The sequence below is a fragment of the Prionailurus viverrinus genome, chromosome D1, assembly GCF_022837055.1.
Source record: "Prionailurus viverrinus isolate Anna chromosome D1, UM_Priviv_1.0, whole genome shotgun sequence".
Classification (NCBI taxonomy): Eukaryota; Metazoa; Chordata; class Mammalia; order Carnivora; family Felidae; genus Prionailurus; species Prionailurus viverrinus.
In genome coordinates, this window is record NC_062570.1 from 88,280,204 (window position 1) to 88,303,804 (window position 23,601).

At 43.6% G+C, this 23,601-nt stretch overlaps 1 pseudogene; it reads left to right on the forward strand.

The window, feature by feature from the left end:
- Positions 1 to 17,987: 17,987 nt before the first annotated feature.
- On the forward strand, positions 17,988 to 21,072 carry LOC125146529 (40S ribosomal protein S17-like; annotated as a pseudogene).
- The last annotated feature ends 2,529 nt before the right edge of the window (positions 21,073 to 23,601 follow it).

Genomic DNA, 23,601 nt, shown 5'->3' on the forward strand with positions numbered 1-23,601 from the left:
CACTGGTTACCTTAAAAGAAGTCTTTAGAGCCTTCCCTACCTAAGGAAACTCTGAATGGGCCTCCTGTGTAACTGAGTGAAGGCCCCCTCCTTGTATGCAAGATTCTGGGGAGTGTTAGGGACCAGTTTGAAGAGTGAGCCCAGGGATCTTCTGGGAGAGAACAGACTGATTCCTTTCCATATCCCCAAACCTTCCCTCTGAGAGCTCAAGCTGGAGGTGGTATATGAAGGTGAATGCAGGCAACTCAGAAAAGGATCCAGAAAGGCAATGGGTCCAACTGAGTCAAGAGATGTGGGACTTATGACCTGCCTTGGCAATAAACCTCTAAAGGAGAGTAATAGATGGGGATTCTAGGTCTGTTAAGTGTGTGTGCTATGATGGGTTCTGCCTGTCCCTCAAGGCTGGTATATTTTAAGAACGATAACCCTGGAGGTACAGCTGTATTGGGAAAAACAAGGGTGTCTCAACTGAACGTAACCCAGACGCCTCCCATTCCCTTGAAAAACTGCCAGGGGGGACCAGGGTTGGTGAGCTGAGGCCCCGCCTCTGCAGCATCTCAAGCAAGGATTGGAGAGTGTGTCGGTTCTGCTGCTACCGTCTCACGAGGTTCTTGAGAAGCTGAGTCCCATCCTCACTATCCCTGAGTAGCCTGGCTTCTTGTGGATGCAGCTCCATGGGGGAACACAATGAGAATCGAGGATGATCTGGCTCTGAGTCTCCTTAGGGAGTGTTGTCCTGGGGCTGCGCCGCCCATCCTCAAAGAATCCCTTCTCTCTTCCTGCGGGAGATTGCACTCCAGTGACTGGGGCTCAAGAGCAGAGAACAGGAGCCGAACTCCCATGCTTTGGCCACCATGACCAGCTTCCGATGCACTCAGTACCCTTCATGCAGTCAATCCATTGAAATAGGACCAAACCCGTCTGAACTTCTTGCCACAGGACATATGTCAGGGCTCCTGGACACCTAAAAGAAAGGCAGATGGAGCCCTGGGCCAAGTCCATAGGACTTCTGAACTTCCGGATCCTACCAGCAGGTGGGGCCGCAAGCAGTGCAATCTGGGAACTGAGACCTTCGTATCCAGTAAGAGGAAACAGACAGGGAGTAAAGTCTCTAACATACAGTTAAGTACCTTTAAAAAAAATGGTAGGTAGTATTATGGGAAAGGTGATTACTCACATAATACCACCACCACCACCATCACCATTATGTTTTCACAGAATAGAAAGAAGAGAGGGAATTTCTCCCAACTAGCAGAAGAATGAAACTCCAGTCAGGAATATCATTTTTCCTCCATCTTAAAGGATTGAGTGGATGGTATGAAAAGTCTTTAAGTACCCTCCCTTTCCTTGTCACCTCTCCTTCTACCCTTACTCCTTAACATTCAGTCGCCTACTGTAGCTATAACCATAGCAACCCAGCTGGTGGGAAATGATGGGAACTCCTACTCATTCTTATAGAGTCAGGTAAGTCTTCACCTTATCCGTGAAGCCTCCTTCAATCCTCACTTCAGCCTCAGAGGAGACCATCTTACGGCTACCCCGTGCACACCTGTATGGGAACATTTATTGCATGCATTCAAAACCCTGCTTGCTTGCTTGCTTGTCTCTATCACAACACCATGACCTTTTTGGGCATATTTGCACGCCCACTGCTTGGATTAGTGCCTGGCGCATAGAAGCTGCTCAGTGCGTTTCATGAATGTCGGAAATGTAAGGGAGGTGGGTAGGAGAGTGCACTGAATTGCCTTCGGAGGAGGTGGGAGGCAGGTTGTCGCAGGAATGGAGTCAAGCCAGAGTGGCCTAAGGGGCACTAACAGCTAACAACTAGGGGCACTAAGGGAGGAGATGGGAAGCATGTCCTCAGCCAGCACTCAGGCTGCCAAGGGGAGCAATGGTAGCTAAGAAACTAGAGAAAAGCAATGGGGATAGGAACAGAACAGAGGTGGCGGGATCGCTTGGGGAGGGAGAATTGAAGTCCAGATCAGCGTGCAGCCCTTGCAACAGGTTAGGACCAGGGATTCAAGACTGAGACTTGGTGGGAGGGGGCTCCAGTCCTGTTTTTATTTATTTATTTTTAATTTATTTATTTAAACTCAAAGTTAGTTAATGTATAGTCTAGTATTGGTTTCAGGAGTATCAAGTCCTATTTTTAAGTGGTGATGACTGCTTAGTGGGGGTGGGGGGGGGAGCGGGGAGTTTAAACAGAGGAAAATCTCTGTGCAGATTTCCTCTCCGTTGGCTCAGGGCGGTGAGAAAAGAATCAATCTAGAGTGTACACCTTTGTGGTCACTCTTTTAACCTTTAAACTGCCAAATTACACACGTCATCTCATTCAAAAGCAAATATGAATTGATAGTCAAGCAGACCTGGGTTCAAATCCCCGAGTGTTCCACTTACTAGCTATGTGAAAGAGAACATTCAAAATAATGTATGTAAAGTGCTTAGGACGGGGCCTGACACAGGCAGACATCTAAGACCAACTTCATCCTTGGTCCCACTTTCCAGCGCCAGCCAGGGCTGTATTTCTCAAATGCTTCTTTCTAAATCCATTTACACTGCACCGAATCTTACGGTGATTTATTTTTCAAATGAGGCGTGAGTTCTCAATCTGATCGCACAATCCCAAATTATGAGCACAGGCGTCTTCTTTCAGGGTCTGCAGAAGATCACGTGCGTACTCGCAAGCTTTGGAACTCTATTCTTCTTCTTTCCCTCATCTGTTACCTGGTGGATGCAATCTGTGCCATTTTATTTTCCTGTTCTTTCACCTTTGAGTGATGAGGCAATAATCGTTCCTGCAGGAGCATTTACTCAGCCAAGCTATTTCGCCAGCCTTTCGCCCTCAAATATACTCTTTGTTCCCCAACTGAAAATTGGGCTGTCTTTCATGAACAGAGATGACACTGTGACACTCTTCACCTTCAATGGGCTTTGTTAGTTTTCTTACAATAGCAATAGGTTGTAAGCTATCCACAAACCGTTTCACTTGGGATCTCAGCCTTATTAGTAAGAAACATGATTGGAGGACCGAAGCAGTAGGCTGGAAATTTGTGCAATTACAATTCCAGCCTTAGCCATAAAACTGTCACATATCAAAGGATGGATGGCAGGACATATAGACGGAAATTTCAAATAAGAAATCTCAAGGATGGCTCTCTTTGTATGATAACCATCTTACATGAGGAAGGAGGGAGTGGCCTCCTCTATATTATATCATTAATCTACTCTCAGCACATCCCCTGGCATTTGTCAGTCCTGCATAGTAATAAGGAGATTCTGTAAATACACTGAAAAACACAAGGTGCTTAAAGAGCTGAATTTCAATCTGGGGCCAAAATGAAGGGCAAAACACCCATGTCATCCATTTCACTGTTGAGAGATATTTGGACATACCCAGTAACACTCTTTGTGTCTTAAAGCTGGTCATAGAAAAATGAGCCATACCAGGATATCCCCACAAATTCGAGTCTACAGATGTTTCATTCCCAAGTGAAGGTGGGTTCTGGACGGATGTTGCCACTTTTTAAATGTGTGAGCCTAGACAAGTCACGGAACCTCCATTGTCTTGTCTATAAACTGAGAGAAATAACAATAAAGGAGAGGTGATAGTTTACCAGAAAAGATAGAACGATAATACTAAAAATACATACTTAGAAAATAGATAGGTGGCTACAGTTAAAACATCTTAAGGTCTTGGGGCACCTGGGTAGCTCAGTGAGTGAAGCATCTGACTCTGAATTTCAGTTCAGGTCATGATCTCACGGTTCGTGAGTTCAAGCCCCATGTGGGGCTCTCTGCTGTCAGCAAGGAGCCCACTTCGGATCCTCTGTCCCCCTCTCTTTCTGCCCTTACCCTGCTTGTGTGCTCTCTCTCTCTCAAGATAAATAAATAAACTTAAAAATATATTTAAAAATAAAAATAAAATAAAAACATCACTAAATTAAAAAATATGGTATTATTAAATTTTATTAAATATTTTCTTAAATATTTAAGACAAAATCACACCCAAAGAAATATAGATCAAACCACTAACGCAGATTTTGAAGGTGAATATATAAGCTTAAAAAAGAAAGATTGGAAATTAATTTATCATTCAACTAAAGCAGTTACTGAAAGAACCACAGAGAGAATGCTCAAAAAAGAGAGAAAAAAGAAGACTAAAAATTGGCACAGAAATTAATGAAATAGAAAATAAGGAGACAAGAAAGAATAACACGGTAACACCACCAAAACATTTGGGGCGGGGGGGAGGAATATTTATCTAATAAACAACCCTCTAGTGAGATCTATTAAAATAAAAGAGAGAGGGGCGCCTGGGTGGCGCAGTCGGTTAAGCGTCCGACTTCAGCCAGGTCACGATCTCGCGGTCCGTGAGTTCGAGCCCCGCGTCGGGCTCTGGGCTGATGGCTCGGAGCCTGGAGCCTGTTTCCGATTCTGTGTCTCCCTCTCTCTCTGACCCTTCCCCGTTCATGCTCTGTCTCTCTCTGTCCCAAAAATAAATAAACATTGAAAAAAAAAATTTGTAAAAAAATAAATAAAATAAAATAAAATAAAATAAAAGAGAGAGAAGACATAAATGAACAATATCAAGAATGAAAAGAGTATATATTACAGAATATTTGAAAAACAATAATAAAATACCATATCAACTTTATGCCAAGGTATTTGAAATGTAGATGGGCAGTTTTATTGAAAAGTTTAAATTACAAAAACTGAGTCAAGAAGAAATAGAAAACCTCAGTGAACTTTATAAGAAGGAAAATGAACCCTTAATTTAGAAAATCTGGGCCTCCTGGATGGCTCAGTTGGTTGAGTGCCCGACTTCAGCTCAGGTCATGATCTCACAGCTCGTGAATTCGAGCCCCGCGTCCGGCTCTGTGCCGACAGCTCAGAGCCTGGAGCCTGCTTCCGATTCTGTGTCTCCCTCTTTCTCTGCCCATAAGCCACTCGCATTCTGTCTCTGTCTCTCTCAAAAATAAATAATATTAAAAAATTAAAAAAAAAAAAGAAAATCTGCCAGTGATAAAACAATGAGAAATTATTGTTTTAGCGGACAGATTGATGAAAACCTGATACGTGTGATAATGCCAAGAGTCGTCAAAGATGAAGGGAAATGGGAATTCTCAAACTCAGATAATGGGAGTGTAAATTGGGACACTTGGGAGAGCAACTGGCAGTGTCACCTAAAATTGTAGGTTTTACCCTATGACCCAGCAATTCCACTTTCAGGAATTTGCTCTAGAAAAAGTCTGGCCCGTGGCTAACAAGAACAGATGCACACCGGCCATTGCCATATATTTTGAAATGGTGCAAAACAAAGTTACTACGTTTCTAACAGCAGGAGACTAGATGAGTAATGCATGTGTCCACATACGCAAGTAGAGAGAGAGACGCTATCTAGTAAGTAAAGTGAATAAACTTAGATACATTTCAATGGAGAGAAATCTTAAAAATGTAACTTTGCAAAAGTTGCAAATGGATACATATAGTATGATATTATATGAAAATTTTAAGAATGAAACAACAATATCCATTGTGGATTCAGATAGATAAATAGATCATTAGATATAGCTTTAGGACCTGTGTGGGATGGTTCAAACATAGAATGGGTTTTTTTTTTTTTAATTTTTTTTTCAACGTTTTTATTTATTTTTGGGACAGAGAGAGACAGAGCATGAACGGGGGAGGGGCAGAGAGAGAGAGAGACACAGAATCTGAAGCAGGCTCTAGGCTCTGAGCTGTCAGCACAGAGCCCAACGCGGGGCTCGAACTCACGGACCGTCGGGCTCGAACTCACGGACCGCGAGATCGTGACCTGGCTGAAGTCGGACGCTTAACCGACTGTGCCACCCAGGCGCCCCTAGAATGGGTTTTAAAATGCAATGTTTAAATACAGTAGGTTCTCTGAGGAAGGACAGAAGGAAATGGGATGAAAGTATTCAATGGTATCTGTAACATTGTATTTCTTTAAGGAAAAATACATGTAAATGTGTCAAATCTGGGCACTGGTTCATGGATCTCTATATCATTCTGTGTATGCTTGAAATGTTTGTACATTAAAAATAAATAGAGAACGTAGTACCTGCTCTGTCTTCTTCTATAAACATTGGAGGACATTTTTCAAGTGTACTGTAAATAAAGGTTTACGCAAATGCAAATGGTGTCCTCCTCAGAGGTCTCCAGTATGGCAGAGGTTGAGGGGGCGGTGGGAGCCAAGTCTGGGGCTCTCTCACCTGCATTTCCTACAAGGTCAATGTGAAGATCATTTCCAAGAGAAAATTCTGGTGGGGGCTCAAGCGGCTTGTCAAAATGCATATAGCCAGAAGTGTAGACAGCTAGAGTCAGGAGCTAAGAAAGGCAACCAAAAGGAGCGAAAGCGTACTAGGAAGTCGAAAAGGAGAGCCTGAGGAAAGAGAGCCAGGCAAAGACAGAAATGGCGTAAACGAATCCTGGAGATGAAGGCTGAGATCCACAGCAGGTTTTTACACGAGTTGGTAGGTCAGCTCTGTGTGAAGAATGGGGCTGGTGAGGGATAGAGTTGTTTTTGCTTCTGTAAGATGTGCTACCTTACAGTTTTGTAGGATTGGTTTCGCTTGCTCAGGCAGCTTTTCTTTGATGATGTTTCTTGCTCTTGAGACTCAGGCTGCGTGTCCCGGGTAGGTTTGGTTTGCCTTGTGGAACATAAACGGTTGTATTCACTGTTAGTTACAAGCATGGGCTCTAGGGTCAGAGATGAGAATCTGAATCCTGGTTCTACAGCTTACTAGATGTCTGTTCTTGGAAATGTTGAACTTTTCTTCTTTTCTTTTCTCTCTTTTTTTTTTTTTTTTTTTTGAGAGAGAGAGAATGAGCACAAGCAAGGGAGGGGTGAAGGGGGAGAGAGAGAGAGAGAGAGAGAGAGAGAGAATCTTAAGCAGGCTCCATGCCTAGCTCAGAGCCCAACTTTGGGCTCGATCTCACGACCAGGGGATCATGACCTGAACAGAAATCAAGAGTTGGACGCTTAAACAATGGAGCCACCCAGGCGCCCCTGAACTTTCTGAACCTTCATTTTTTCATTTGTAAGATGGAGCTAATGAAGGGCCTTCTCCACAGGGATGTTAAGAAACCAATTAGCAGCAAGGTACCTGGCACATGAAACACTTAATGAGCATGGGCCCTTTCCTGTAAAAACAAACAAAAGTAATAATTCAATCATGCTTCTACAAAGAGTGCCAGTCATTTAAAAGCAAATGTAGGGGCGCCTGGGTGGCTCAGTCGGTTGAGCAGCCGACTTCGACTCAGGTCATGATCTCATGGTCCGTGAGTTCGAGCCCCGAGTCGGGCTCTGTGCTGACAGCTCAGAGCCTGGAGCCTGTTTCAGACTCTGTGTCTCCCTCTCTCTGACCCTCCCCTGTTCATGCTCTGTCTCTCTCCGTCTCAAAAATCAATAAACGTTAAAAATAAAATAAAATAAAAGCAAATGTAGACCTTTATCTTATTCCAGAGTGGTGTCAGGAGAGGTGATACTAACTACCCAATTAACGAAAGATAGTTGATCCTGGTGTGTGTGTGTGTGTGTGTGTGTGTGTGTGTTGGGTTGGGGGGTGTTCCCTTGCACACAACACATGCCCACATGCCCCTATGTGGGGTTTGCAGGCAGCAGGGGCCATGCCCTCTCCTCATGGTCACAACAGATTCCTCAGCCTTGTTAAACCAGTCTGATCAGGATACATGGCTTCAAACAATTTCCTTCAGTTCTGGCTCCGGCCAGGTCTACAAACTGAGATGACTGAAGGAGTTAGTTCAAGAAAAAAAGAATTAAAAGGAAAGGTATTCTTGGGGCTGGGTGTGAGGGCTGCACAACATTATGAATGTCACTAAATGGTAAATTTATGTTGTGTGTGTGTTTTTAATGTTTTATTTATTTTTGAGAGAGAGAGACAGAGAGAGAGACAGACAGACAGAGGATGGGGGGGGGGGCAGGGCAGAGAGAGGGGGAGACAGAATCCGAAGCAGGCTCCAGGCTCTGAGCTGTCAGCACAAAGCCCGATGCAGGGCTCAAACCCACAAACCGTGAGATCACGACCTGAGCCGAAGTCAGATGTTTAACTGACTGAGCCCCACAGGCCCCCTATTTATGTGTGTTTTAGTACAATACAGAGAGAGAAAAGAATGCATGCATAACCACCGAAATTCACAGACCAGTCCACCAGACACAAAATTAGCCTACGCCTCCAGCAAAGAACACAGGACATGAGCAATCACTTCATGAATGGACCAAGATATATACATGAGGTGAGCACTTCCTGCATAACAGACAAAAGTATTCCATGTCAGACAAGTGATCTTTAGCTTTTCAAGGTGAACTGAAACCCAGATCCGCCTGACCTCTGAGAAACAACTGTGTATGATTTGAATTCAGCTTTATGGGAATAAACAAAATGTGACAGGTTCTAATGGTGCCACTTTCTTGGTGTGGTCATAGCCGTGTGGTTCTTCACCTATCAAAGTTGTCTGGCTTAGGACTCGCTTAAGAAGGGCATAAAACTTACCAATGGTTCTTGCCCCAAATTAAAGGCTGGCATTCATTGTTTTTGGCTTCAACGATTTAAATATGAAATAAGAGGGGTGTGTGGCTGGCTTAGTTGGCTAGGCATCCAACTCTTGATTTGGGCCCAGGTCACAATCTCACAGTTTGTGAGTTCGAGTCCCACTTCAGGCTCTGTGCTGACAGCACGGAGCCTGCTTGGGATTCTCTGTCTCCTTGTCTCTCTGCCTGCCCCCCTGCATCCCCCCCCCCGTCCCCCGCTCACTCTTTCTCTCAAAAAAAATAAACATTTTTTCAAAAATAAGAGGAAATAAGAATGTTTTAATTAGAAGGCTTCTGCCATCAAAGATCTTTTGCTGTATGTTACAGGGTTTCCAGTGCAGTCTCACTTGGATGGGGACCTCACTTGGGACCTTCAAGGACAAAGCCAGGAGAGTCTGTTGAGGAAGAGGTTCTAAGTGCATTTCAGTTTTCTATAGCAGTCATGTGCTGAGGGCTTAAACTGAGCCCAGCACTTTACTAAGCTCATCACAAATGTTATCACAGTTAATTCCCACAACACTCCTATGAAGGCAGGTACTATTATTATCTACATTTTACAGCTGATGGATCCAAGGCTTGGAGACACTGACTTCCTCAAAGTTACACGGCTAATAAGTGGCAGAGCTGGGTTAGAACTCAGGGTGGTTAGAACTCAGAGCTCTTAACCACCAGCTCTACGGCCTGTCTGTTCCACCTGAGTGGAAAACTGGGTTTCATCATTCTTTTTTTTTTATTTTCCGCCTCTTGCTCTGCTCTCCTCTGGGCTGACTTTGTTCTCAAGCAGGCTTTTTCCGCATGGCAGCAGGGATGGCCCCGTCAGCTCGGGATTTGTGAGATTCCTAGTATGTGGGCTTCTCAGAAGGAGACTAGGTGTAATAATGGCCCTGGGGAGGGCTCTGCGGTAAGTTCCCCGCAAAGTGGTCACCTCACCGACAATTCTCTTTTCTGTGCAAGCATGCTGCTCCTCCATCAAGAGATGGAGTCTATTTCTTTTCCTCCTGAATCTGAGATGGTGTTCTCTAACACTGTGACAGAAGTGACATTCTGGGACTTCTAAGCCCAGGCCTTTAAAACGCCAGCAGCCTCACTGTCATTGTCATGCCCTAAGAAGTCCAGGCTATACCACTGGAGAAGGTCACATGGGAAGGCCCTGTGAGATGAGATGCCACACAGAAGGAGGCCCACAGAGGAAAATTGAGGCCCCTTAGCTGAAGGTCACCAAGCACCATGGTCCCAGACCTCTCAGCTCAGCCTGGCTGCCTGCTGAATGGCGCTGTGGGAATAAGCCCAGCCAACACCACACGGGGCAGAGAAACGCCCAGTCAACCCACAGAATTGTGAGAAATAATAAATCAGTGTTTAAAATTGCCAGCTTTGGGGCGCCTGGGTGGCTCAGTCGGTTAAGCCTCCGACTTCGGCTCAGGTCATGATCTTGTGGTTTACGGGTTTGAGCCCCGCGTCGGGCTCTGTGCTGGCAGCTCAGAGCCTGGAGCCTGCTTCCGATTCTGTGTCTCCCTCTGTCTCTCCGCCCCTCCCCTGCTTGCTCTCTCTTTCTCAAATAATAAAAATTTTAAAAATTAAAAAAATAAATAAATAAAATTGCCAAGTTTGGGATGGACGGTTACATGACAATTGTCTTGGTGCAGGTAGCATCACATGCCCAGGGGCGCACAGGCCTCTGACTGGAAAGGTGTGCTTCACCTGTGTCCTCTCTTGAACCCTCAGTGGCTGCCCGTAGAAATACGAGGCAAATGGGCAAAGCCTATGCCCACTTGCTTTGTGTGGGTTTCTTTTTTTTTTTTTTTTTTTTTTTTTTTTTCAACGTTTATTTATTTTTGGGACAGAGAGAGACAGAGCATGAACGGGAGAGGGGCAGAGAGAGAAGGAGACACAGAATCGGAAACAGGCTCCAGGCTCTGAGCCATCAGCCCAGAGCCTGGCGCGGGGCTCGAACTCACGGACCGCGAGATCGTGACCTGGCTGAAGTCGGACGCTTAACCGACTGCGCCACCCAGGCGCCCCGCTTTGTGTGGGTTTCCATTAGCGTAGAAGAAAGAGCAAAGACTTTGGGGTCCAAATACTCGGATTGGAATGCTTGGTTCTGGCCTCTTGCCAATGAACCACCATCAATAAGATATCTTGCCTCTCCGGGTCTTTCTAAAACCTAGAAATAATCTCAATTTTTCATCCAAGCCTCTTCCGTTAAGATGAGGTGAGACTTATTCCACATTACTGAGCCCTTCCAATACACCTGACGCTACCTGTTGCATGGTCAGCTCTTGGAGAACAAGCTCTTTGTACTGTCGCTTTTTCTAAAGTTCCAAAAACATTTATTGAATGGATGCGTCGGGACAGATCCTGGTGACACGAAGATAGATGCAGAATTGACTTCTGAAAAGCTCAAGGGTCCGTGGTAAAGAATGTATACAGGACTACAAAGTGGGGAACAACATTTCACTATTATTTAACCTTTTAAATACAGTGGTTCACCAATTCACTTATTAGATTTACTAACTCTCCCACCTCATTCACAAGAGGATTTGCAGAAGCTTAAAAAAATCATCAAACATTAAAGGATAAAAGGTAGGTGAGAAAATTAGAGCAACGGGAAAATAAAGGTCGGAACAATGATTTATTCATCTATAACTAATTGCAGCGTTGATTGTTTTTAAGCTGGTAGCTTCACTTAAGATAATTAATCTCTAACTAGTGCCAAGATTTCTAGAAGCAATAAAATCTGTTAAATTAGCCACGTGTAGTTTTGCCTTAAACAGATCCACTCAGATTATACTGTACATTTCAAATCATTTTAATTGGTAGTAAAGGTCTTGGAAAAACTGCCCCTCCTCTAGTTGGGTTAAGTCGGTTAGTTCAGTCTAGGAATGTAACCATTGTGACATGGTGATCAGGTGGGAAGCAGTGGAGACCAGCAAGTAAAAACTAGAAAGCAGTTAGTAACTGAAAACCAAGCTTCAGGCTCCTGGGTCTATCACTTGCTAAATATGCGACGGTGAGCAGGTGACCTTTCCAAACCTCAGTTTCCCCGTCAGTAAAATAAGTGAATGACAGTACTTGCAGCATAAGGTTGTTATAAGAATTAAATGAGATAATCTGTGTACCATTCAGTAAATTTTCATGAATGTTTGCTAAGTTCGTTATCAGCACTGTAGCAGAGAGAGGATGTATTGTGGAAAGGAGAGGGTCTCTGGTTCGTGGGCAGCTGTAATTTTATTGTAAGTCTGAGTAGGTGGGTATTAATTAGGACACTTTGGTAGCAAGTGGAATGGAGCTAATACTGGCAGTTTGAAAATCGTCAATGTGCTTTTATATTTAGCTCGTCAGAACACGTGATCTTCCCCCCTAGTCTCCCTGAAGCATCCTTCTGGCTAGGGAGATTAAAATTGTTACAGGGGCTTCTGAGTGGCTCAGTCAGTACCGTCGGACTTGGGCTCAGGTCGTGATCTTGTGGTTTGTGAGTCCGAGCCCTGCTTTGGGCTGTCTGATGTCAGCACAGAGCCCACTTCGGATCCTGTCTCCCTCTCTCTCTGCTCCCCTCTCTCTCTCCCCCAAAAATAAACATTAAAAAATAATTTAAAAAAAAAAAAAAACCTGTTACATAGGAGAGGTGCCTGGGTGGCTCAGTTGGTTAAGCGTTTGACTCTTGATTTTGGCTCCGATCACGAGATCAAGCCCTGTGACAGGTTCCGTGCTAAGAATGGAGCCTACTTGGGATTCTCTCTCTCTGCCCCTCCACTGCTCACATGCTTGCTCTCTCTCTCTCTGTCTCTCTCAAAATAAATAAACATTAAAAAAAAAAAAACTTACAGAGGAATACAAAGCGGGTGTCTGGCTCTGGCACTTGAATATAGGATTTTTCTGCACCACTCCAGCTTTGCAAGTCAGACTATTAAGGGAGCATTGCATGGCTTCCTTTATTTCCATCTTTATTCATCACGGCCCAGGCTTGTAGAGTTCCATATAGGAGGAAAGCCTGCCCTTTCTTGGCCCCAGAAGTATCATAGGAGGAAGGATAAAGAAGAGGAGGCAAATCAAGCCTAGTTTTCTCTCTCTAGGCTTCAGCCGGAGTCTTTTGCCCTGTTGCCTGGGGCTCTGGGAGGGAAACACCTTGGTGGCTGCTCTAAAGCAACAAGGAGATCACACACACCCATTAAATTTGGCAGCTCAGCTTGATCAGGCAGAGGCAGTCTTGAAGTTTAGGTTTCCTGAGGGGCTCTCTAGCACTGAGGGACTGCAATCAGTCTGCCATCCTGGAGCAAGGCCACTAACTCCATCCCAGAGGTTAGTGGAGTTTGGGGGGGGGGGGCGGGGGGGAACCACTGGCTGGAGGCCAGAGGATGAGGCAGAGGGTCAGCAGCCTGCAGCCGGGAATGATGAAAGGAAGCCGACAGCACAGGAAAGAACGAACCACACCCTCCGCCTCAAGCCTCCACCAGCCGCCGTCACGCTGCTGAAAGAAGCCTGCTCTGTGTGACCTCGGACAGACCACATATCACTCTGGGCATCCAGTTCCTCGTCCGTAAAATGAAGAGGTAGGTGACATAATCTCCAAAGCTCACCCTTGTCACGGAATTTGATGATTCTACAATTCAAATCAATGTCAAACTTTCTCCTAATGCGTGCAATTTACAATAACAACACAACTTAATTAAAGTCACAGGTAAACCTGGTATCCCGGGCGTTGTAACAGAGTTAGAAGGCCTCGTATTTAGTGCATTTCAGACAGGCATTTAATGCATTCAGACATAGGCAACGAAAGACTTAGCAGAATTAACAAACTTCTATTTTATGAATTGCAAGAGCAGAGAAGAAAACTCTCTATTCCTCACTACTCAGCAATGAAACGCAGCAAACTACTTTATGGGTGAATCTCAAAATAATTATGCTGAGCGAAGGGAACCAGATACGAAAGCGTACATTTTGTAGGATCCCATTTGATTAAACTTTGTGATGACAGAAGGCAGATCAGTGGTTGCCTCGGATGGGGGTGCACAGAGGGGATTACAAAAGGGGCCTGAGGAAACTTTGGGGAGTAATGGATACATTCACTATCTTTTTTTTTTTTTTTAATTTTTTTTTTTGTTTCAACGTTTATTTATTTTTGGGACAGAGAGAGACAGAGCATGAACGGGGGAGGGGCAGAGAGAGAGGGAGACACAGAATCGGAAACAGGCTCCAGGCTCCGAGCCATCATCAGCCCAGAGCCCGACGCGGGGCTCGAACTCCCGGACCGCGAGATCGTGACCTGGCTGAAGTCAGACGCTTAACCGACTGCGCCACCCAGGCGCCCCTACATTCACTATCTTGATTAATGGTGATGGTCTCATGAGTATACACATATGCCAAAACGTAGAAAATTCGGATGCTCTAAATGTGTGCCATTTATACTTCAATAAATGTGTTTTTGTTTTTATTTTTATTAAAAATTTGTTAATGTTTATTTATTTTTGAGAGAGAGAGAGATAGAACACAAGCAGGGAAGGGGCAGAGAGAGAGAGAGGGAGACACAGGATCTGAAGCAGGCTTCAGGCTCCCAGCTGTCAGCACAGAGCCCAACGTGGGGCTCGAAACCACAGACTGCGAGATCATGACCTGAGCCAGAGTCAGACGCTCAACCGATTGAGCCATCCAGATGCCCCAATAAATGTGGTTTTAAAAAGATTAAATTTTACAGAATAAAAGAAGCTTTATACATTCCTTCATTTGTCAACTTCAGTAGGAAATATATGCCAAAATGAAAATTTTAACTCTTAGCTATTACAGACTTGGAGAAAAAATGGCAAAAGAGGATGTATGTATATATAATATGTATGATATATAATGTGTAATATGTAATATGTATAAAATACATGAAGTGTATGATTAGATAAGGTCTCTCCGTTTGATGGTCACAACACTGAAATCACACTGACTGGATTGGACTACAAAGTTGTCATCCGGTGAAGTAACAAAATGTTAAATCATAAGATGCTGTATTTTTCTAAAGTATTCATTGTTCAAGATACCGAAACTTCAGGAGTAAATAATATCATCATTTGTTTAGGTTTTGCTCAATCAGCATTTGAGATTCTGTTTACTTCCTTTTGGATGCTTTGCCTGCAATTGAAGCATGCTGTCACCAGTGAGCAGCTATGTCTCAGTTATAGCCATCACGTGTCAACAGCAGGGCTTCCACCATGGGTGCGGCTAATTGAGAGAACGCAGCAGAAATGAGCACTCACCTTTAAGAGACCAAATGAGGGGCCCCTGGGTGACTCAGTCGGTTAAGCGTCCGACTTCAGCTCAGGTCACCATCTCATGGTTGGTGAGTTTGAGCCCTGCGTCAGGCTCTGTGCTGAAAGCTCGGAGCCTGGAGCCTGCTTTGGATTCTGTGTCTCCTTCTCTATCTGCCCCTCTTCCACTCACACTCTGTTTCACTCTCTCTCTCTCTCTCTCTCTCTCAAAAATAAATAAACATTAAAAAAAAAAAAGACCAAATGAAAATTCTTAAAACTGATGCTCATCAGTATTGCTTATGTTCATTTGTTTTCATTGTAAAAGCAGTTTTAGAAATTAATATGGAAGTATAATTTTATTTCTTTGCAAATTCCTAATTGTTATACCTTTCCACTTCTTTGGAGGGGAAAGTTTTTGTGTTTGTTTTTGTTTTTGAGAGAGAGAGAAAGAGAGAGAGAGAGGGAGCAAGTGAGCGAGGGACAGAGAGAGAGAGAGAGAGAGAGAAGTGGGGCTCACCCAGGGCTCATGTTTTTTACCCGAAGTGGGGTAGAAGCTCACTCAAAGTGGGTCTCGAACTCACAAACTGTGAGATCATGACCTGAGTTATATTCAGATGCTTCATGACTAAACCACCCAGGCGCTTGAAGAGGAAAGTTTGGTTTTTTTTTAATGTTTATTTATTTTTGAAAAAGAGAGACAGAGCATGAATGGGGGAGGAGCAGAGAGAGAGGGAGACACAGAATCTGAAGCAGGCTCTAGGCTCTGAGCTGTCAGCACAGGGCCCGACGCGGGGCTCAAACTCAAGAACTGTGAGATCATGACCTGAGCCGAAGTTGGACACTTAACCAACTGAGCCATCCAAGTGCCCCAGGAAAGTTTTTAAGAAACAAACATTGGAACTCAAAGAGAGAGCGTGAGAAAAGTGTATCAGGGTAGCCAAAAACAAAAGTCCCTTGTTCTGGAGAAATCTGTGGCTTTGAAAAGATTGGCAGAAGACCAGCTCAATTCACATAATGGCATACACATTCTTGGTAAAACTTCAAACTGCTTTTTGTTTTCAGGTGTTGGGCTAGTGTGAAACAGGATTAAGGCCACATCCTTTAGACTTCGCTTGTGTAAAGTCTGAAGTTGATTTTAGATTCTAAAGTTGACTTTGCTATTACAGTGAGACTGTCAAAGCTGAGTTTCAGGGCACATAGTGACTCAACAACTCCAGCTATATTTCAAATTCACTGAAGGACCCCGTCATTCCAGAGTCATTGAAAACTTCAACTCGTAGGGTCAGTGACTCTCCATGTTTCATTGTCCTGTCATTATAAGAAAAGCAGTGGAGAATGAGGCCGGAATACCAGCAAGGGAGAAGAGCCTGCTGGAATACGGATGAGCTAGAAATATCTGTGAAACCATTTTATTGGTGATGGTGGGTGGGAAATTCTGGTAGGAGGTGAAGGGCGGGACAAAGTGTTTGCAGTGGACATTTCCTCTCCTGGTAATAGCCAGCTCCCCACCCCCATCACCAGCCATGTGGCTTGGGTGGGATTGACCCTGGCTCCATTTTAGATGGGCTGTGACTTGCTTAAGCCACCCGAGGCCTCTTAGTCACCATGGTCTTTCCAATGGGCACCTAGTGCATTGAAGGCAACTAGAATGCAAGGAAGTATTGGGACATCTGGGGGGGGACTGTTTGCTTTCCCTTCAGTGGGAGTATCACAAGAGACCCTCTTCCTCTGAAGAGTAGTAATAAGGACGGCACACCTGACCCACTTGGATTCTGAGTATCCCTAGGATCCCTGGACAGGTCACCCAGTTGTTCAAAATCCACCTTTGCCATAGTCCTCTAAGAGAGCCTTTTTTTTTTTTTCTGGCAGGCATGTATAGACATCCCATCTTGATGGAAACAGCTTTTATTCTTTTCTTATTTCCAGATCATGTGGGACTTGGTGAAAAATGGCAGCAAACTCTCAGCTAGGTGCTTGTTCCATACGGGTATTGTGCTGAGTAATTTATATGTACCATCTAATTTTCTTTCAGTAGCTACTATTTTTACTATCATACCTATTTTCTAGATGGAGAAAACGAGGGTTAGAAGAGTTAAGACACCTGCCCATGCCCACACAGGTGGCAACATCAAGGCCAGGGCTTGAACTCTTTCAGGGCCACATTGAAGGGTAAAGGCTACAGCTAATAATGTTAGTTACTGGTGGGAAAAGCCAAAGAGGCTGGTTCAAGGTCTCTTGGGCATAGATAAGCTGTAGCCAACATTTCCTCCTCGCCAGGAGACGGGAGCAGAAAAACAAACATTGCTGCGCAGCACGTGTACTTCCGCATTAATTATATGGTCATTACCAGGATCATTTCTTTCTGATTAGGAATGTGCCAACAAGCTCTGCTTTGGGGGGAAAGGACTGAAATCCCCCCTGCTTCTGTCCCTTTGGCACTATCTATGTGTGTGCTGAGTTGTGGTCCAGAAAGAAGATGGGGGCGGGGCGGGGTGGGACAGGAGATGGGAAGGGAGACTGAAAAGAAGCTTGAAGGGTCCTGAAAAACTCGCTAAAGGAGTGAGGTTTGAGCAAGATAGTGACTTAAACAATTGTCTTAAAGACAAAGGTGAATCTGAGATGTAGCATGAGTCGAGCTCCAAGGGGGTAGACTGGGAATACCCCCAATTCTAAAATGGGCAGATTCTACAGCAGAGAATTGGCAGAGACTGGTGCCCAGATCTCCATGTCGTGATAATGGTTTTGAAGTTGTGTTATCTCTTGCGTCTTTTGTAAACAAACTGATTCATTTCACAAACATGTTCTGATGTCTTGCTATGTGCTAGGCACTGTCCCAGGAGCTAGAAGAATAAAGATAAACAGGAGGGAATCCCTGTCTTCAAGGAGTTTATAGTCTAATGAGGAAAATAAATATTGGAGAAAATAAAATGCTATGTGTTAAGTGCTAAAATGGAGATATGAGAATAACTCTGACAAAGAGGCTTCAAAACGACAATATTGGGGCTGAGTCTTGAAGGATAAGTAGGAATTCTTCAAGGACCTTACAGGAAGGAGAGATTCTATACAGAAGAACTTAGGTTTGCAAGGGTATAAAAGAATGCAGTCTGTCTATAGATCAGCATCATAATTTGTGAGACTAGAGTATAGGGTCTCAAGAAGGATTTGGTGGGAGGGGGACTGATATGGGAGAAGTAAAGCCTCGGAATAATTCAAATGCCAAAAAGGGCGTTAACACGGAGTGGATTTGTTTCTCTGTTTTGAGTTGGCTGAGAGGTAAGATAGCAAGATATAAGTTATGATACATACGAAGGTATATCAGTCAGGGTATAATCAGGAGACAGAAATCATACAGTCATTACAACAACGAAAGTTCAGTATAAAGAATTATCAGCTATAACATGACTTTGGAGTGATGAATGATTAGTAAGAAGAGAACTCTAAAGAATACAGAAATAGCAGATCTCTAATAGCAGTTCTATTACCTATATTATATCCAATCGCGATTACCCCTAAGGTTGAGTTAGGGTACAGAAGAAGAGCCCCCATGGCCGCTAAGGTTGAGCTCATACTGGAGAGGGCATGGCCATGGCTTACTGGATGGCAAAGGAGTCTCTGTGGTGCTGCACCTGTGAAACTTACCATAAATCTGCTCCCTGGAGTTCACACCCTTATACAACTGCCTGAGGAGGGACCAGGGGAGGCTGGCTGCTGGGCCCTGGTGCACTTCAGGGGCAGGACACCAGAGAAGACTGCCATGCAACTGGCCACTGGGGAAATGACATGTGCCGCCAGAGCCCAGTGTTGAAGGAAGACACAGGAACTCAAGTTTGCTGCAGGAACCAAGAAAGAAAACCCTTTCCTCCTGTAATATCTCTCCAGCACCCTCTACTGACAAAGCTCCAGGGTCAGCTGGCGAAGGACAATGTTAACGGCCCAGACCCATTTTCACAGAACAGGCCAAAAGGTTGAATTGGAGCTGAGAGGAAGTAAATCTACAACTGACACCAAGGGACAGGGAAAAAGTCTTCCGACATACCCCGAGAAAGTTATTTTCAAACTAAACTCACGATGTCAACGTGTTATATCTGATAAAATCCTTTCTAGTGGCTAAAAATCTGTCCTGGGAGATTTGTGCCAGCACACCCCATTTACTAATATGACTTTTCTGTTATTAGTATCAGGGAAAGTTGTTTCCATTTGTGATTGAAAGTGGTGTTGTGTGCCTTATTTTTAAATGGTAGTTAAGAACAGGAGCTTTGGAGTTGAAAAATCTGAGTGTGGCCAGTTACTTGACGGCCTGGTACACATATAAATATTATCAGACTGCTAATAGCAGCTGAAAAGAATGACAGCATACTAACGCTTAAAATAATTCACTACATGCTAGACCTAACAGTGGCTTTAAAATATTATTTATTCATCCAATATTATATATCAACATTAATCACATCTTGGAATTTGGGAAAGAGACTGGTTTCAGATGCCATGAAGCTATATCAATATGGCAATTAGAATGTATTGCTCTTTTCTCTGTATTTCTGAACTAAATGCCTTATTTGTGTGCCTATTCTAGTGCTTAAATCATTTTGTCTGTTATTATGGTGTTATGGAAGATGGTTTTCACTAGACAGTGATTTCCTCAGGATGAATACTGTTTACCCATTTTTCTTTCCCCTCCAGACTTTAAAAAATTGTGTATTTTGCATACGACAGGCACTCAGATAATTGCCAAAATGGAATTTTTTATTTTACCATCAGTCTTTCCTTATTTTTGCATATCTTGAAATTCTTACAAACTCCCTGTAAAGATTTAAAGGGAACAAGAAGGTTTAATAATTTTGTTTTACAGGAGAAGATTCTGAGACCAGAGTGTTCTGCCTAAGGTCACACAGCTAGCTTAAGGACAGGCCTAGGACCAGAACCTAAGTTTCATTTATGGATTGGTCATTTTTCAGATGTTGAGCTAGGTACAATGCTGGGCTCTACAGTTCTACGAATTAAGCACAAAGTCTTTGCTTTCAAAGATCTGACAATATATTGGGATGGGGGGACAGGGGACAAGTAAAAGCAATCCTATGGATACCAAGCAATGTGACAAGTGTACTATAGGGAAACATGGGCTGATATTGAGCTGATGGTCCAAATACTGAAATATTTTTATGTCACTGATCAATAGCCACCTCCCCCAATACCTTCTCTCAGACATTCCCATGATCTGGAAACTAAAAGATTAATTCAGGAGTATCCAGAACTCTGTTCTAGTTGTTGCAACCAGGCTGCTGTTCTGATTAGTCACTCTCAAAGCAAAGTCAGTTTTTATATATCTTTTCATATTTTGAATATCACCCTGGGGATATGCATAGGGAGTTAGAATTCAATGGAGTGTAGCTCAGGAGAGGGAACGAATTCAGAACAAAAGGTTAAAAAGCATCTTCAAGAACTTTAAAAAAGATTATTTTTATCTGATTATAACATATACTAAAGAATTTATGAAATACATATATTGTTATGTAAGATACTGTCAAGGGGTAAACTGAGTGAAGGGTACAAAAGACCCCTCTACTATTTTTCCAACTTCCTGTAAATCTTCAATTATTTAAAAAAAAAGTCTTTTTTTTTTTTTTTTTAACATGAAGGAAACCTATCTACCTGGGTTGCTATTGTTAATTACAAAGATATTCAATATGCCATTGCAAATGGAATTCTGCTTGGGCTTAATTAAAATGCACAAATTTTAATGACAGAAAATTTTAAGTCTAAAATAGATCTGAAATATTTCACTTCACTAGTTTGCAGTATAACACAGACACATCTTACAAAGGTCAAATATTAAGGCCTTGGCCCTTTTACCCCACCCGCCAACACAGGCCATGTTCTCACCAGAACCGTGAAGAAGGCGACTTGGGTCATCACTGAGACGTACTACACACACCTGGACAACTTCCGTACCGACACGGCCCTGTGAGAGGAGACCGCCATTATTCCCAGCCAGAAGCTCCACAACAAGGCAGCAGGGCTATGTCACATGTCTGATGAAGCAGATGCAGAGAGGCCCGGGGAGAGGTATCTCCATCAAGCCACAGGAGGAGGAGAGAGAAAGGAGGGCTAATTATATATCTGAGGTCTCAGCCCTGGATCAGCAGATCTTGAGGTAGATCCTGACACCAAGGAAATGTTGAAACCCTTGGTTTTGGTACTGCATCCAACCTGGAAGTCACTCAGCCTACGATCAGGATGAATTTCAAAACACCATGTGGAGAAGTTTGAATCTTCCTGCCAGGCTGTAACATCTTCAATAAACCTTGGACAACATCATCAACATCATCATCATCATCATCATCATCACCATCAACAACAACAAAAGGACTTGGTCTTAAGGAAATCCCTCCTTCTCCTGAAGTTCTCCCTCACAGATGCCCATTCTCCATGATTCCTGTGGCCCATGCTGCATGTCAAACCCTGGAAACTCAGACTGCCAGGCCCTTCTGGGAAGCACTGATTCACCCTCACCATTTCCTCAGCAATTACTTGGGAGAGCTCGGTCAGGAAGGTTCTAGAGTCTACCACTTGCTCAACCTGGAAGCATTTACTCCAAGCAAGGACATAGTCATTATCCTTAAATTCTTCTGAAGTAAAGGCAGACCCCACCATACAGATGAGGCAAATATGATAGTCTATTTTTTTAAGTTCATTTATTTATTTTTGAGAGAGAGGGAGAGAGAGAACATGAGTAGGGGAGGGGCAGAGAGAGAGGGAGAGAGAGAATCTCAAGCAGGCTCTGCACTGACAGTGCAGAGCCCAGTACGGGGCTTGAACTCACAAACCATGAGATCATGACCTGAGCGGAAACCAAGAGCCAGACGCTTAACCGACTGAGCCACCCAGGTGCCCCTGAAATTACTAAAATTTTAGAAAGCCATTTCTCCTTCTTCTTCAAAGTCACAGGCTGGCTAATGACAAGCTCAGTTTGCATTACCAGACAGAACACGAAGTCTCAGTCTGTGGCATCAGTGTGCAGATTTAAAGTGAACCGTATAGCTTTCTTGGAGACCACTGAGTAAATATTTGCCTCATATAATAATAAATAAGGAGCACATTGTGCTGAGTTTCCCAAAACCGAGGAGTCAGCTCCAAAGAGAACTCCAGAAGCCAAAACAAATGACAGCTTCCTTGGATGGAATGACTTTACACACAACATGCACACATGCACACACACACACACACATACACACCTATAAACACCACTGTGCACATACGCTTATATATTTTAGTATAAGATTTTTCTTAGTTCCTATATATATTTTTTGAGTTCTTCTGGTACCCCACAAGATAATAAAATAGATCAACATAAACACAAAATGACAAATAAATGAAGTTAAATTTTAAGAGTATCTTTTCGACTCACCTCTCAGTACAAGTAAATATACATGAATGAACACGTATATTTCACTCTAATGCAACCACTAAGTGAGATATGTGAAACTCATACATTAAATAATGAATGTGAGATTCCCCATCTGCCAACATATGGAAGCGCTGATGAGTGGAGAGGCTGGGATGGAAATAAGTCACGGCATGTTAGTTCTAGAAGGCATGGTAACTGGTCTCCCAAGGTGGCTCCGATGAACCACGTTTTCTAGTAGCCACACCCTCTGTAGTCCTCTCTCACGGTGAATCTGGGCTGACCCTTCTGCTTGCTTTAACCAATAGAATGCAGTGGAAGTGATGCTCAACAACAAAAGCATTTTTTAATTCTTTTTTTAAAAGTTTATTTATTTATTTTGAGGAGGGGTGTGAGTGGGGGAGGGGCAGAGAGAGCAGGGGAAAGAGGGAGAGAGAGACTCCCAAGCAGTCCCCGTGCTGTCAGCCCAGACCTCACATGAGGCTCAAACCCATGAACCATGAGATCATGACCTGAAGTCAAATCAAGAGTCAGAGGCTGAACTGACCAGGTGTCCCAACAAAAGCATTTGTAACAATCAATTGCTATATAGAATTTAAGATTAAAAAAATATATTTTATTGTATGTTGTGTCTATTCATCTTTTATAGTGATAAATTATAAAATACACACAAACACATACATGTCACACACATACACACGTGCATGCACACACACACTTTTTTCCCAGAAAGCCAGTTGTTGAATATTCACCAGCACTGTTGGGCTTGCCTCATCTCAACATACCTTCCTGGAGTTGTAATCTTCTGGAAAAAAAAACAAGTCCTCAATCCTTTTACTCTGAACTGGAAATTAGTAAAATCTGCCAGAGTGGTCTTGGGTGACCCTTTGATCCCTGTGATAGGAAATACAAAAAAATCATTGTGATACAACTGCCCATGAGGATAGAAAGAGCGGGAAGCAGTGGGCTCACTTCTGCGTCATGCAAAAGAAAATGAAGGTCCTGAGTCTATGAGAAGGCCCTGGCTCAACTTCCTTAAAGGCAAGCTCCAAGAGAATGATGGAGTTGGTGATGCGGATTTGCTGTGGCACACGGGATTCAAGGTGATCTTGATGTAGAATACCTTGCCATAAAGACCATCAGACTCTATCCTGGCCTGCCACGGTCTCAGCAGGCAGTGAGACCCAGTCTCCGGGTGACAACATTGAGCAGAAACTTCTCTGCACACAGCATGGGTTTCAGCCAAGCAAGCAGGCGGCATCCAGGAGCACATGCAGAAGACTTCAGGCTCAAGCAGGTCAGTCTGACTTTCAGCTTCAGAAGCCAAGCTGTGCTAATACCCCAAGTCCCAGAAGGCTTTTGGCTCTAAGTAAAGTTTTAGTGTCAGATGAGAT